The sequence below is a fragment of the Leucopleurus acutus genome, assembly GCF_964270905.1.
Source record: "Leucopleurus acutus genome assembly, chromosome: X".
In the NCBI taxonomy this organism is placed as follows: Eukaryota; Metazoa; Chordata; class Mammalia; order Artiodactyla; family Delphinidae; genus Leucopleurus; species Leucopleurus acutus.
Window position 1 is genome coordinate 63,375,572 of NC_139148.1, and position 11,144 is coordinate 63,386,715.

Genomic DNA, 11,144 nt, shown 5'->3' on the forward strand with positions numbered 1-11,144 from the left:
GCAGCCAGAGAGCAAAGCCAACAGGCAGGAGACCAGCAGGGCCCTGTAACACTAAGGTACTTCAGAAGATTGGACGCCCTCTCCTGCTGTGCCTGCCCTGTGAGAGAAAGGGACAGGGAGAGAAGTGGACTTCTCCAGGGTCTTTGTGGGGAGACCACTTGAGGCACCTAACTTAGAGACATCAGAACTGTGGTAGTATCATTGCTGCCAGTTTTGGGTTGCTATCAACCCACTGCCTCTCTAGGACTGAGGTAGTAACTCAGAGGGCAAGGGGATGACTTCACATGCTTTGGAAATCCTCAGTTTCCAAGGGCCACAGCTGAGGAGAGGTAGGACAGGGGGACCGACACTGTGTTCTCTTTAGTCTTACACCCCAAATGTTGCCCCTACGTTAATTCCTGGACTATCTCTGGGACTGGTGGGGCTACAACTGTGGACACGTGGGATCTACACAGGAACCCGAGAGAAAGCTCCACTCTGAATGGTACCTTGGCCATTCCAGCCTCCCGGTCTGTCCCTTCACGTCTGCCTGGGACCCCTGCAAGGCATGTCCCCTAGATTCCATGATCCACAAAGGCCCAAAGGTTGCAGGATATCTGTGTCCTCCCCTACTTATGCACTCTCTCCTCCCAGCACATACACTCCTGAATTTGGTGAGCCCCACCCAAAGTTTCAAGGGTGGGATCCAGGCTAGGTCCTTTGGACTGAAGTTGTGAAAATTAATGCTGCAGCTCCCATAGCAGCCTTGGTAAGGAGACCTACTCTTTGGCTGCTCACATTTTTTTGCTTCACGTCTTATAGAAAACAGAGCCACCTGTCCAACTCCATCCCACAACCCCACCCAATCACAAAAGCTCAGTGTTTCAGACCCGAGGCAGAAGGCAAGAGAGAGAGGAGGGGAGGGGCTACTCACATGCTCCAGATAATCACGGAGTTTGTCCTCAACAAAAAGCCCTTAGTTGTTCACAGAGAATGCACAGCAGTACAGTGGTGCTGTATCCTTGGAAATCACAAGTTGCTTAGGGGAATGCAGCCTGCCCATTGCCTCCTCTCTCCCCGTGCTAGACAGTAACCCAAATTCCAATTAGAGAGAAGTAGATTAGACATCCCCAAGGCAGATTTCCATAGAACCTTTGAAAAGATGCAGGATTCAGAAAGACTGCAGGAGTTGTAGATATACCTCAATAGATGTTTCTCCAGGCCTCTGTTCTTCTCCCCAGATCTGTTCAGGATCATTTCTCTTGTTCAGGTTTCCTTCTTGTTTTAAGTGTTACAACCCTCCCAGGAACTGTTACACTTATCCTTCAAAAGCACAATAGCTACATCTGGTAGCTAGGATTGGTTGGGCTATGATTATTTTCTGCCCCAATAATTCTTCAGGAGGCTGTTATGTAGGTTACAGCATGCCTGGGCATTCAAACACTTGCTGGGAGTGTAAATTGAAGAGCTCTTTCTGGAGGGAATCTTGGCAATGTGAAAATATCAAATGCATATACCTTTCACTCAGCATTTCTTATTGCTAAAAATCTCTATGGATGTTCATTCAACAAATATCTGAATGCCTACGATGTGACAGGCAATCTTCTAGGTTCTGGCTATACTTGCAAAAGTGCCCCAAGGTATATGGACAAAGATGTTCATTGAATCAGTTTGTAATAGCAAAGAAATAGAAACACGGCATCCATCAGTAAAGGCACAGTTAAATGACTCAATATGTCTACATGATTAAACACAAAACTGCCAATTAAAAACAGAGGTTTTTTTTTAAATAAATAAATAAATAAAAATAAAAACAGAGTTTTTGGGCTTCCCTAGTGGAGCAGTGGTTGGGGGTCCGCCTGCCGATGCAGGGGACGTGGGTTCGTGCCCCGGTCCGGGAGGATCCCACATGCTGCGGAGCGGCTGGGCCCGTGAGCCATGGCCGCTGAGCCTGCATGTCCAGAGCCTGTGCTCCGCAACAGGAGAGACCACAACAGTGAGAGGCCCGCGTACCGCAAAAAAAAAAAAAAAAACAAAAAACACAGAGTTTTTGACATATACCAGTATATCATGGTATAGAGGATCTCCAAGATAAATGAAGTGATTCAGTAAGACACATAGCTGTATGCATAGTATTTTCCTTTATATAAATAAAAATGTATAAGACAATATGCAGAAACAAAAATCCACGTATATGCATATTTTTTTCCCAAGGAATCAAAAGAAACTGTTAACGGTGGTCATTTCTGAAGAGAGGAACTTTAGGGGAAGGTGGTTTTTACTTTTCTTTTTGTAATATTTCTATATTTTAACCATGTTCATACATTATTTTTACTTAGTAAAAAATGACAGTGGGTGGAAGAATCAACTGGACAGTGAAATTATGGACTATATTTTTCTTTATATTTCTCAATATTAGAGAAGAAAACATAAACATTACTTTTAAAGGGGCAGTGTTACTTTATGCCTTTGCACAGAGCATTACTATGCCCACTCAGTGACTATGATGGGTGATCAGCTTCCTCTTAGAACTGTATATGCTCTCTCTGGGATTTGCTTTCTCTATCTGCAAAACAGGCTAAAGGTGGGGAAATAAGATGATTTCCAAGGACTTATCCAACACTTGAATTTTATCAAAACCTTGTTCTGCCCACAACCAGGCACTGTCCTAGTTGAGACCAAGAGCCCTTTCAGTAACCCCAGAAGGGACTGCAGAAGCCAATGGCTTAGTTCCTAAGGTCTTCCTTGCTCTTCCTGCTGTAGCCCATAAAAAAGTCAAGGTTTAACTCAAGTCCTCTTGGTTTCAGGCAGAAGCAAGGGCTTCTTTGTTTTCCAAATCAGAATAGGCTCAAGGACAGCTGTACATTCTCCCAAATCATGCTTCAGTATTTCCAATATTAATGTTGAAAAGTTGGGATGATAGTACTAACCTGCTTGTAGGTTAGACTCGAGACAGGGAGGAGCAGTCCTTTGATTTAAAATCTGAGAGCAAATTAAGTGTTAATATAAAGGCCTGGAGGCAATGGACCAGAACTAAAATTAATTGTCTGTTATGACTCCACTTTCAAGAAACCCTTATCATTGATGTGTGAGCTTTGTTAAATGAGCTAAAAAAAAAAAAAGCCTAGGAGAATCACTTGTACACAGTGAATAGTCAATCAATGTTAGGTGAATTTTAATCTGGCTTTCCTCCTGACATAAGTTGAAGACCACTGATAAGGGTTCATGGTTATAGTTCTTAATTTTGTCTTTGTATAATGAAGCAGTGTAGAGGAAAGTTTGCTTATAAAGGGTTAACAGTTAACCTTTGAACAACATGGGTTTGAACTGCACAGGTCCACTTCCAGGAAGATACTTTTCAATAAATATGTACTACAGTACCATACAATCTTCAGTTGGTTGAATCCTTGGATGCAGAATCTCAGATACTGAGGGCTGACTAAAAGTTATACACTGACTTTTGACTGCACAGAGGGTCAGTGACCCTAACCCCTGTATTGTTCAAGCATCAATGGTATTCCTCTTTCTTCTTCTCCCTGGGACATGTGGCCCTTCAGAAGCAACTTTGGATTAATAGATGATGACATAATTTCACTATTCTTAGTTTTACAGCTCAGCTTTCTCTCATAGTAAGGTCTTGAGTGTGTAGAATGTCTTTTCCATGACAGTCTCTAAGGCAATTCACTTATACGTCCATAATCTTCTCACTACTCATAGAACATGAGAAAGAATGAGGAGGGAGAAATGGAGGACCAGAAGCTCATACAGCTAATGACTAATCTGGAATAAGCACTTCCCACAGTTATCCCCCTGGACTCAGTGCCGAACAAGAGGCAAAAATGCCCAGCTTCCAGTTTCTCCCTGGAAGAGATTTGACTGCCTAATGTCCCTGCATTTTCAGCTGCTGGCTGAAGGTCAGGCTTCTTATTAGCCTACATCCAGGAGCTGATAGAACAGGCAATTAGTAGTCTTCCAGGAGCCCAAACAGGCATGTGGGCGATTCGTGTGCCTTCTCCAACCACCTCCAGTGATAAAACCTAGAAGGAGTTGGACCACATATCTAGTGCCCCAGCCTTTATATCTGTACCATAGGGACTGGCTTCTAACTAGCCTATCTCTGGGAGTTGACAGGGCCCAGTATTTGCTAGTCTCCTGGGACCACGGAGAACTAAGAGGTGGCTTTAATCAATAATCGTTAGTCTTCTGGGAATTTAAACAGCTGGGTGGGCACTGCCTATACCTCCTCAGCCTAGCTTGTTCAAGAGAGAGAACCAGCCCTCCAGCTAACCCACGTGTCTGTGAGAGCTGACACAACCTAGAATTCGCTAGGCCCCTGGGCGTGATCAAAAGCAAAACAACAAGTTAAAATAGTGTGTGGTCTGAACGAGAGTGTAAATATTTGTAATAGATCCTCTCTCTAGCAGAGTGCAGAGTGAGTGGGTGATAAACTCCAGCTCCCAGCTTCTCCATGAGAAGAGAAGGAATTGGACCACACATCTAGCACCCTGACATTTCTAGCTGCTACTCAAGGGACTGGCTTCTGTCTTACCTGTCTTGGGACACTGATGGGACTTGGCATATCCTAATTTCCTGGGGCCACTAAGAACAAAGATGGTGGTTTGAACAAGCACAAAGGTTTTTGAGACACCCAGAACCTCTGACTGTTCTGATTGGCAAGATTCATATCTTACATGAGGGCAGTGGTGGGTAAATAACATTTTTTAAAATTTTATACAATTTTAAAAGGTTACTTATAGTTATTACAAAATATTGGCTATATTCCCCCATGTTGTACAATAACATCCTTGAGCCTATCTTACACCCAATAGTTTGTACCTTCCACTCCCCCAATAATAATGTAACAGGGAAGAACCTTTGTATTCTATTAACAAGTTAATCACTAAAGGGATGTTGCCTGTAAGCTTAAATTATACATTATAGCCCATCTCTGGGAACCCCGCCTTCCAGTTAATGAGCTTTAACTAAAATACCTTTGTTTAGCTCACAGGAAACATCCTGACCAGGCCCACCTGTGAATGACTACAGGAAGGGAAGAAATTAACACATCCCCTCCAGAGGCTGACTGGAATCAGGAAATGTTTGACTTTACTCCCTCCCCTTTTAGCATAAAAGAAACCTGAATTCTAACTCAGGCAAGATGGTTTTTTGGGACATGAGTCACCATCGTCTCAGTCTGCTGGCTTTTTGAATAAAGTCATTATTCTTTGCCCCAACAGTTCATCTGTTTATTGGCCTGTTGTGCAGTGAGCAGTAGGAGCATAGACTTGGTAACAAATTTTGGTACAGCCAGCCAGGAGCCTTGCTGCTCAGGGCCAGCTGGCCCTAGTTAGGGAATTTTGGGATAAGGCCTGAGCAACTGCCAGGACTACTTGTCCTGAAGATCATCCCTTCAAAATTCCCCAAAGCAGCACTGGCTGCCCCAGCACTAGGCAGTTGGAGCAACGAATTGACATTTGGGAGCCAACAGGCTCCACAGAGTAGGGTAAGTCGCTCCAGTGTGTACAGCCAGAAACTTTATTTCCTTCCGTTTGGGTTTTTTTCTCCAGAATAAGCCAATTTGTTTTGTATTTGAGTGGGGTATCCTGTTGGAGAGAGGAAAGAGTTGTTGGACTTCTACCTGATTTGTGAACTGGTTTGTTTGTTTCTTTGGATGCTAGCATTTGTGTGTGCAGCTTGTGTTTTGTTTGTCTTGAATTTCTGTCTCTAAAAATAGGGAATGTTTCAACTATCCCTAAAGAAAGTCCTCTGAGGTGCATTTTGGATAAGTGCTCCGATCACAGCTATAAACCCATGGGTGAGAGGAAGATGATATTTTATTGTAACAATGTGTGGCCACAGTACCTGTTAGGATCTCCACAAGGGGTTTAGGCAGGTTTATCCTGGGACCCTGTGCACCATGTACTGCTATCCTTGCTGTGTTAGTTGTGTCATTTATGGTCTCTTGTGTCGTTGGTATATGTAAAAACCCAAGACTAAACTTGAGGGTTTATTTAGGGTTTTCTGTTTGTCCTTTGGGTTTTTTGTTACATTTTGTTTTGTGCTGTTTCTCCATTTACAGCCAAATCAGTTTTGTGATATTTAAAATTTTTACTGATGTCAAATGGAGGAAAGGAACAGAAAAAAAAACTTCTTGTCCAAGAGTGGGACATTCCCAGGAAGAAAAGGAAGGTTCCAGTTGTTTCCTAAAATCACCAAAAGCTACAAATAGAAATAGAAGTGTATTTTCCATAAATATTAGTAGAAAGGGCTTAGCCATCTAGACAGGTGACCTTGATTTGTCCCATCTGCCAGAAACCCAATTTGAATCCAACCTCTTTTGTAACTGATGGGTTTTACAATGTTGTACCTGACTCATGGCTGAAATTTTGGAGTAGGAACTATGAGGTCCCTGTGTTTGTGTGTTTGTACATGTTATAGATGTGTGGCATTGCCAAAATTAATTTGTAAAAGAGCTCTGTTTAACTGGCCTAAAGGAAATTAAGCACTTACATAAATACTCATATATAAAAGAAACTGGCCAGAATTAATCTTGGGTTCATGTGATCTAGGAAATATTCAGTATTGAATTAATATTTTGTATTAAATTTAGCTTAAGCCTGTTGGTTTGATTAATATAGTAATGTCTTTAGAGTTATCAACATTAAGTGTAATACTTTTATTGTACCTAGGTTTACTAGAAATCAAATAAGACTTATTCCTGTTACAAAGTTTGTCAGCAAGAAAAGTAACAATATGACAAAGGTTTTAAGTAAATAAAATAGAGGTAAATGAGGTAAGAGTTTTAGGTAAACTCTATAGGAATAATTATGTTTTGGGAATGTCCATCTAAAATAGTCTCTCTTCTTTTATTTATATATTTTATTTTTTTTAAACAATAAAAATTTATTGACTATCTACTAGCCTTACATCACAAGGTATTATGTCATAAGTAGGGTTTGTGTATGGAGAAAAATACAATCATTAAAATAAATGCACTGTATTTCTTTATTTTGAATTTTTATTTCTCCTTTTTAAATTTATTTATTAACATCTTTATTGGAGTATAATTGCTTTACATTGTTGTGTTAGTTTCTGCTGTATAACAAAGTGAATCAGCTATATGTATACATATATCTCCATATCCCCTCCCTCTTGCGTCTCCCTCCCACCCTCCCTATCCCACCCCTCTAGGTGGTCACAAAGCACTGAGCTGGTCTCCCTGTGCTAAAAATAGTCTCTCTAGATTTTCATAACTTTAAACTAAGTTAAATGAAGAGAATGCATTGACTCTCTGGGTCATTGCAAATAGGATAAAATATTAGAACATTAATTGCTGGGCAGGTCTAAGTTTACCTACCTTTGCCTTCTTGAGGGAGAATGACTAAAGTGTAAGTTGTCAATCAGGAAATGCTAGTATGACAGAGTTTATAATTACTTGCTTCTTGGTTTTCACTAGAGATTAAAGTTTTAAGGTTAAGAATTATAAGGGAAACATTTTAGTATGCAAAGATGTAGGATGTGTGTTTTCAGCAAACAAGGTATGAGGAATGAAATGCATTTTTGTTAAAGGGGAAAAGGTGTTTCTGTCCTAGAGCTGGTTGTTTCTGAATGGAAAAGAAAGTGAGGAACAGACTAATATGGATATAATATGGATACAGAAAATTGTGGAAGGTTTGTGGAGGAGGAAAACTGAAAGAGTTGTGTGTGTGGTCAGGATTGGCTAAGATAAGATTGAACTTAATTTAGAAAATGAATTTCAAACTAGAAAATGAATTTTAAAGGTAAAGTGGTACAAAACCTGAATTTGGTTCTCTAAGAGGACAAAGTTTTCTTAAAATATTGAAATGCTTTTGGTAATTGTGAATTTCTTTAAGTGATCTGTATTTGCCATTGATCTTTTATTATCATTGGTTAAAACTTTTTGATATTTTTGACAAACTTCCCAAAGATCAAATTCTAAATGAAGTTCATTCGACCTCTAGCTAAATTTGAGGTTTTCCAAAGGGTCCCTGGAACACCTCAGATTGTTTTCTTTCTATTGCTGAGAGGAATATTAAACTAATTAGACTTATTTGGTATATTAAATTATGTGGGAAGCATTATCAAATAAGTGGTGATAACATTTCTTAGATTGTATCATATGGGTAAACATTAATATACACATTCTAGAAACTATATGGAACTCCTGGGCTTCCCTGGTGGCACAGCGGTTAAGAATCCACCTGCCAAGGCAGGGGACATGAGTTCGAGCCCTGGTCCGGGAAGATCCCACATGCCACGGAGCAACTAAGCCCATGGGCCACAACTACTGAGCCTGTGCTCTATAGCCTGAGAACCACAGCTACTGAGCCCGCACGCCTAGAGCCTGTGCTCTGCAACAAGAGAAGCCATGGCAATCAGAAGCCCATACACTACAACGAAGGGTAGCCCCCGCTTGCTGCAACTAAAGAAAGCCTGCATGCAGCAAAGACCCAACACAGCCAAAAATAAAATAAATTAATTAAAATTTATTTTAAAAGACTATATGGAACTCCTAAAATGCTGATGTATCCTGGTAAATGATCAGTCATAATTTTAGTAATTATCTTAAAATGTTTTATGTCACAGCAGTAACCAAGTTTCTTTTCAATTGCATTGCAATCCTGGTTGGTTGATGCCAAAGCGAAAAGGCTTCCTTTTAATGGTTAGAGATGATCAATTGGTATTCATGGTTTTACAGTGGCTTTTGAATAACTCTATAACTACTTGTGAAGAAGTGGGGAAGAACGATGAAATCCTTTGTGTGCCAGCATGTGTGCTATTACATCAGGGAAAATAAGAAAATGGAATGAGACTGAGGGTATGTTGCTTCAAATCTTAACTCCTCCGGCTGAGCTCAGGACTTCCCCTCCTTCTAGGGATCAATTAGAAAATCCTGTGTTAGTTTCTGGGGCACAGGGAATTGGTCTGGTATCATAATTTGAGACCCGACAGGGCACCCAATTTGGGCCAGGAGCCACTCCCAGGGCAAGGTAATTTCCATTGCCGTTATCTCACATAGGGGGCTAAATGCAAATAATCAGCCAGATGGGTTTCTCAGGCGTTTTAATTGGAAAGATTGCAACCCTCCCTTATAGGGAGGATCCTCTACACCTGAAGCCCACTTGGCAGTACCCAGCTGAACAAAATTAGGACCCCAATGAAGGAAGAATGCCCTTATTAGAGCACTACTTATTAGTGCATCTTGGCAGGGCTTTGAAAGGGGAACCAAAGCAAAAGAGTTTGAACAAAATTCAAGAGACTCAAAATAAAAATCCTTTCCAAAAATTCAGAGAGGTCTTATCAGGCCTACAGACATCATCTTAATGCAGATCCTGAAGCCCCCTAAAATATTAGACTGGTAAATTTGACCTTTATTTTGGGCAAAGTGCCTCAGATATCAGGTGAAAGTTGCAAAAATTAGACGGTGCACTTGGAATAAATCCTTATCAATTGGTAGATGTTGCTTTTAAAGTGTTCAACAGGGAGCAACAACAGAAGAAAGAAGATGCAAAATGAAACACCACTTTTTGGCAGTGGTATTGGATTCCTGGAAGCTGAGTAACCGAAGAGAGGTAAGCCACTATTGGGGAAGGAAAAATGTGCTTCTGTAAGGAGGAAGAACATTGGAGAACAGATTGCCCTAGGCTGAAACGTAAGAAGAAAATAAAAGACAAGAACCTCTCATATGGTAGAAAGAGGAAGATTCTGAAGAATGAAGAGGCCCAGGGGCTCCCTTGGACTTGAGGCAACTAATTCCCCACAGGAGCCCCCAGTAAAATTGACAGTGAAGAATGAGCTGATTAACTTTTTGATAGACTTCACCCTAAAGTTTTTCACCAGAACAGCTTGACAGAGTCCCACCAGAGCACACTTTAAGCCTACAGATGGTGTTCATGAAAACTCCAGGAAAGGAAACAGAGCTCTCCCCCACCCTCAAGGTCTACAAAAGGGTAAGACCAGAAGTGTGTGTTAACAGCAGCCCAGGGAAGCCCAAAAACACATGGCCAATAGTAATCCCATTAAAAAGGGATGCTGGGACACCTAATCTAAAACAACATCCTCTGAGGCAAGAGGAGCACTTCTCCCACAGATTGACTTGTCACTACCAGCCAGTGTATTCCTAGCCAGTGTATTCCTTGTGTCTGCCCCTCCAGGACGTCTACAAAATTGGTGGTATTGGCACTGTCCCTGTGGGTTGAGTGGAGACTGGTATTCTCAAACCTGGCATGGTGATCACCTTTGCTACAGTCAATATTACGACTGAACTAAAGTCTGTTGAAATGTACCATGAAGCTTTGAGTAAAGCCCTTCCTGGGGACAATGTGGGCTTCAATGTCAAGGACATATCTGTCAAAGATATTCATTGTGGCAATGTGGCTGGTGACAGCAAAAATGACCACTGATGGAAGCAGCTGGCTGCACAGCTCAAGAGATTACTTGAACCATCCAGGCCAAATCAGTGCTGGATATGCACCTGTGCTGGGTTGTCACACAGCTCACATTGCTTGCAAGTTTGCTGAGCTGAAGAAGATTGATTGTTATGGGGGAAAGCTGGAAGATGGCCCCAAATTCTTGAAAACTGATGATGCTGCCATTGTTGATATGGTTCCTGGCAAGCCCATGTGTGTTGAGAGCTTCTCTGACTGTCCTCCTCTGGGCCATTTTTGCAGTTCGTGACATGAGCCAGACAGTTGCTGTGGGTGTGAAAGCAGTGGACAAGAAGGCAGCTGAAGCTGGCAAGGTCACCAAGTCTTCCCAGAAATCTCAGAAGTCTAAATGAATATTATCCCCAATATTTGCCACCCCAGTCTTAATCAGTGGTGGAAGAATGGTCTCAGAACTGTTTGTTTTAATTGGTCATTTAAGTTTAATAGTAAAAAACTGGTTAATGATAACAATGCATCATAAAATCTTCAGAAGGAAAGGAGAATGTTTTGGGGACCATTTGTTTTGTGTGTGGCAAAGTTATTAGTTTTTAAAATCAGTACCTAATTGGTTAAAGCCCTCCTTAAGGAAATTATCTCCTGATTTGGATTAAGCCATTGGAACTACATTCATCCTGGAGCCCACAGTCAACAGGAAAAACCAAGAAAATGAATAGTAACTTAACTTGGGATAAGGCCTTGCCAGTTGCTCTGATATTG